We start from the raw sequence: 6,000 nt of genomic DNA on the forward strand, positions 1-6,000 counted from the left end.
TTTGCAAACTTTTAAGAAAGTAGAGGTGCTGCCATGCTTTCATCATGCTGGGCCTAGGATAGATCCTCAGAAATGGTAACCTTGAGGAATTTAAAGTTGCTGACCCTCTCCACCTCTGATCCCCAGTTGAGATCTGGCTCATGGGCCTCTGGTTTCCTCCCCTTGGAATCAATTGTCAGCTCCTTGATCTTGCTGACATTGAATGAGAGGCTGTCATTGTGGCACTACTCAGCCAAATTTTCAATGTCCCTCCTATATGCTGATTGATCACCACCTTTGATTTGGCAATGTCAGTGGTGTTGACAGCAAACTTAAATATGGCGTTGGAGCCTCACAGTCGTAAGTATAAAGCGAGTAGTGCAGGAGCTAAGCAGACAACCTTGTGGTGCACCAATGCTGACTGAGACTTTGGAGGAGGTGTTGATGCCAATCTGAACTGACTGGGGTATGCAAGTGTGCAAATTGAGAAGCCAATTGCACAGGGGTTTCCAAGGTTTTGAAGCTTATTCATTAGAGATGATGGCATTAACTGCCAAGCTGTAGTTGATAAAAAGCATCCTGAGGTATGCATCTTTGTTCCAGGGTTGAGTGAAGAGCCAATGAGATGGCATCTGCTGTGGGCCCATTGTGATGGTAAATTGTAGTAGATCCAAGTAGCTTCTCAGGCAAGAGTTGATATGTTTCATCACTAACCTCTCAAAGCACTTCATTCCAGTGGATGTGAATGCTACTGGATGACAGTACTAGACAATAAATTATTTTGAATTTGTTACTTCCTCAGAAATTTTTCTTTGTTTATGATAGACTGCTTGAGGCTGAACACAAATAAATTTTCAGACTACTTGTATCTCATAGGAATTTGGAGAAACAGAAAAATTAACGCTTATTGAACGTAATGTTCACTGATGTTGTGCAGCAGTTTAACTAGGCTAAAGATGTTTCTTTTTGCTGATTTTTGTTTGTACTCAGTGGCTGAAGCTTCTCACTTAAGTGTCCAAAAATGATTAGCCAGCATTATGGATTGCAGGTGCCCTGATACCATTTCTCTATGACTACAATGTCCGGGTGAAACCTTGCACTATACTAGTCACTGACAACGCCAAGATTTGCAGGGAAGTCTAAATAGGAATGCAGAAAATGAATCGTTTGTGACATGTTACACTTCATGGTTTTGTATGCTTGAAGCGTGTTGTCAACCAGTGACACGTAGTTTGGTGCTCTGTAGTTGCCAAGAAAATTGTCAACAACATCCTTGAATGCCTTCCATGTGATTTTCTCTGGTCCCGTAGATTAATTGCCTGCCATTGATGACCTGTTTGATTTATGAACCACAAAAAATGCCTTCCTTAATCTTGGTGTAACCCTCAGATAGCAGTGAAATATTTCCCAGGGCATTACACTGGCATTAGTTATTCTGACTTTAATTACGCATTTAAATAATAAATATAGGCAACTTCAAAACAATGATGCGTAATAGGTAAATTTCATAGTGATCTTCATGATCAGTAGCCCAAAATCTATAAGATGCACTCAAAACTATTCAGGAAGCAAAATCTTTGTTGTCCAGTATAGTTATTGAGACAAGTTACCACATTCTTAGACCATAACACCCGAAGACCTATTCTTAGACCACAAGACAGGAGTAGAATTAGATAATTTGGCCCATCGAGTCTGCTCGGCCATTTCATCATGGTTGATCCATTTCCCTCTCAGCTCCAGTCTCTTACCGTCTCCCTGTAATTCTTCATGCCCTGACTAATCAAGAACCTATCAACCTCTACCTTAAATATATCCAGTAACGTGGCCTCTGCAGCCCCCTGTGGCAATGAATTCCAGAGTTTCACCACTCTCTAGTTAAAGAAATTTCTCCTCATCTCCATTCTAAATAGACATCCCTCTATTCTGAGACTGTGCCCTCTGGTCCTAGACTCCCTCATCATAGGAAACATCCACTCTATCGAGGCCTTTCAATATTCAATAGGTTTCATTGAGATCTCCCTTCATTCTTCTGAATTCCAGTTAGTACAGACCCAGAGCCATCAAACTCTCTAGTAGGGGGAGCTTTGGTGTTCTAACATTTTTATTGACGCTCATTCTTTGGGGAACTCTTCTGTTTTTGTGGATGTCGGTGAAAAACAAGTATTACAGGTTGTATATTGTATGCATTTGCTAATATTAAATGGAATTATTGAACACTCCTCATATGACAAGCCTTTCAAACTTGGAATCATTTTCTTGAACCTCCTTTGAACCCTTTGCAATGTCAGCACATCCGTTCTAAGATAATGGACCCAAAACTGTTCACAATACTCCAAGTGAAGCCTCACCAATATACCAGTGTAAGGCTTCTACATTACATTACGTACTTGCTTTTTACAGTATAGTCTAGTCTTCTTAAATTTAATGCTACCCAGGGTTGCATGCTCAGTCCACTGCTGTTCACTCTGCTGACCCATGACTGTGCTGCAACACACAGCTCGAACCACATCATCAAGTTCGCCGATGCTTTCTTCACCACTATCTCACCCTGCAAATTAACCCTTAGGGAATCCTACATGAGGACTTCCAAATTTCTGTGGATGTCAGATTTTTGAATTTTTGAATATTCTCTCCATTTAGAAAATAGTCTATGTTTTTATTTCTTCTACCAATGTGTGTGACCATGTACTTCCTGACCCTGTTCTATCTGCCTGTATTTTGCCCATTCTCCTAATCTGTCTAAGTCCTTCTGCAACAATCAAAGCACTTCTTCTCAGGCACCAGTTTAATTGAAGCCTGTTTGAAGCACCTCAGACTGCTGAAGCATGAGGTCAAAGATCTCAGTGAGCACTCCAGACAGTTGATCAGCACAGGTCATTAATACTTAGCCAGGTTTCCATCTGGGCCGGATGCTCATGGCTCATGCTCCTGAAGAATGCTCTCACGTCGGCCTTGGTGACTGAAATTACAGCGTTATTGGGGCTGTTGGAGTTTGTGAAGTTTTGATGGTCAAAGCAAGCATAGAAGGCATTAAGCTCATCTGGGAGTGAAGCCTTGTCACCCATGTCACTTGGTTTCATTTTCTAAGAGGTGATAGCATTCAAGCCTTGCCACAGCTGTTGAGCATCCTTCAGTGATTCAAGTTGGTGTGGAATTGCCACTTTAAACGTGAGGTGGCTCCCCAAAGATTGTACCTGGGCATCTTGTAGCTTACTTGGTCTCCAGACTTGAATGCCACTGATTTGGCTCTCAGCAGATTGCAGATCTCATGGTTCACCCAGGGCTTCTGGTAAGGGAAGACTCGGAATGATTTTTTTTGTGGAAACATTGTTTTTATAAAATCCATTCCAACCACATTATGTTTATTCATACCCTCTGATGAGTCCTTGAACGCAGCCCAGCACCGACTCAAAGCAATTCTATCTGCCTCCCTTGACCATCTCTTTGTTGTCCTTATCTCTGAAGATTTGCTGCTCACCAAGGCTGACTTCTGGCAGCTCATTCCAAATACATGTCACCCTTCGCTCTGTGTTACCTCTCCGATCCCTATTCAATCACCCTCTCACCTTAAATTTATACCCTCTATTTTTGGTTCCCTTTACATGGGAATAAGATGTGTGCATTCACACTATCTACACCCCGTGTAATCTTATACACTTCATAAGATCACCTTTCAAACTGATATGCTGCAAGGAGTAAAGCCTTAGCCTGCTCAACCCCTCCCTGTAAGTCAGAATCTTATCCTGACCACACTCTCATCAATTTCCTTTGTACTCTTTCCATCGTAATGACATTTTAACTTTAACAGGGTTTATCCCAAGAAGTCCAAACTCCTCCCACATCCTGGAGGAGTATGGGTTCAGAGAACCTTATACACTGCCTCTAATTTAGGTTGGGGCTAGAATTGATAGGGATGTAGGGAAAACATTCTCAGAAAGGAAATGGAGGATGGGATTACTCTGTGAGTTGCCATTGGCTCAATGGGCTTTATGATCTTGTTTTCTGCTGTAGAGGCATTAATTACAGATGGACAGTAAATATGGAAATAGTTCCAGAATCTTCTGTATGTGAATCAGAATCAGGTTTACAATCACTGCAGGATTTTGTGAAATTAGTTGTTTTGCGGCACCAGTACAAGGGGCCCTCTGTTGGTCGGGGTTGACCATGGATATTGCATCTTCACAGCCTAAGTAATATGCAAGCCAGGGCAGTACAATTTGGAGAACAAGCTGTTGCCCATGCAGCACGCTCGCCCTGTCCATGCATCTGATGAATCCAAAGGAACAGCAGAGGCCGGCTGTTTGGCATCAGCGGCATCGCAGGAGTTGCCAGTCAGCATTGAACTCAATGTAGGACTGCCATAGGAACTCCAGCTCTGGACTTTTCCTCAGCATTTACTCCCAAAGCCTTCCCCATGAGTGGGTATAGCCACAAGGCAGCGGAGGTTTGAGATCAGATTTTTCCTTCTCGATGAGCTGCCAACTACGGCTGATGAGCCCCATCAGTCCAAAGCAACTAGATTTAAGGTGCCAGTAATCTGACTTTGCCTCTTGTCTGTGGAAATGGTTCTGTTGGGCTTAGTAGCTAAGCTACATGTGAAGGCAAGGAACTGGACTTAGTTGTCACAGGCTATTTGACAACTGTTGGTTACAGCTAATATGTAGTAGGAGCTTATCACCACTACCTCCCCTGGCTATGAACCCTTAAGCAGTGTAGTGCAAGACATTAAAAATTTACTATAAGTTACGACAACGAGAAGTACAATGAGATCTAGGTGTTCTTGTACATTAGTCAATGAAAGCAAGCATGCAGGTACAGCAGGCAGTGAAGAAAGCTAATGGCATGCTGACCTTTATAACAAGAGGAATTGAGATAGGAGTAAAGAAGTCCTTCTGCACAGGGCCCTGGTGAGACCCCACCTGGAGTATTGTGTGCAGTTTTGGTCTCCAAATTTGAGGAAGAACATTCTTGCTATTGAGGGAGTGCATCGTAGGTTCACAAGGTTAATTCCCGGAATGGCGGGACTGTCATATGTCGAAAGATTGGAGCGACTGGGCTTGTATACACTGAAATTTAGAAGAATGAGAGGGGATCTGATTGAAACATATAAGATATTAAGGGATTGGACACGCTGGAGGCAGGAAGCATGTTCCCGCTGATGGGTGAGTCCAGAACTAGAGGCCACAGTTTAAGAATAAGGGGTAGGCCATTTAGAACAGAGATGCGGAAAAACTTTTTCACCCAGAGAGTGGTGGATATGTGGAATGCTCTGCCCCAGAAGGCAGTGGAGGCCAAGTCTCTGGATGCATTCAAGAGAGAGTTAGATAGAGCTCTTATAGATAGCTGGGTCAAGGGATATGGGGAGAGGGCAGGAACAGGGTACTGATTGTGTATGATCAGCCATGATCACAGTGAATGGCGGTGCTGGCTAGAAGGGCCGAATGCCCTACTCCTGCACCTACTGTCTATTGTCTATTGACAACAAAATAAATAGTGCAAAGGAGGAATAAAGAGGTAGTATTCATGGGTTCTTGGACTTTTCAGAAATTTGGTTGTGGAGGGTTCTTATAAAGTGATAAATGTTGGTCCTCGGGCTCCTGTACCTCCTCCCTGATGGTAGCATGTCCTGGATAGTAATCACCCTTCAGGATAGAGGCACTGCCATTTGAAGATGTCCTCAGTGCTGGGGAGGGTTAAGCCCGTGATGGTGGCAGTTGAGTCTGCACCCTTTTGCAAGCTCTTGCGATGCTGAGCATTGTCACCTCCATACTTCACATTGAAGACTCCAGTGCAACCAGTCAGAATGCTCACCACTGTACATTTGTAGAAGTTAGCATGAGTCTTTGGTGACATACCAAATCTCTTCAAACTCCTAATGATAAGTGCCATTGGTGTGCCTTCTTCCTGATTGCATCAATTTAATAGGTCCAAGATAAACGATTCAAGATGTTGATACCAAGGAACTAAAACCTACTTACCCTTTCAACGCCAACCCTTCAGTGAGAAGTGGTGTGTGATCTC

This window comes from Hypanus sabinus, chromosome 4 (assembly GCF_030144855.1).
Source record: "Hypanus sabinus isolate sHypSab1 chromosome 4, sHypSab1.hap1, whole genome shotgun sequence".
Lineage (NCBI taxonomy): Eukaryota > Metazoa > Chordata > Chondrichthyes > Myliobatiformes > Dasyatidae > Hypanus > Hypanus sabinus.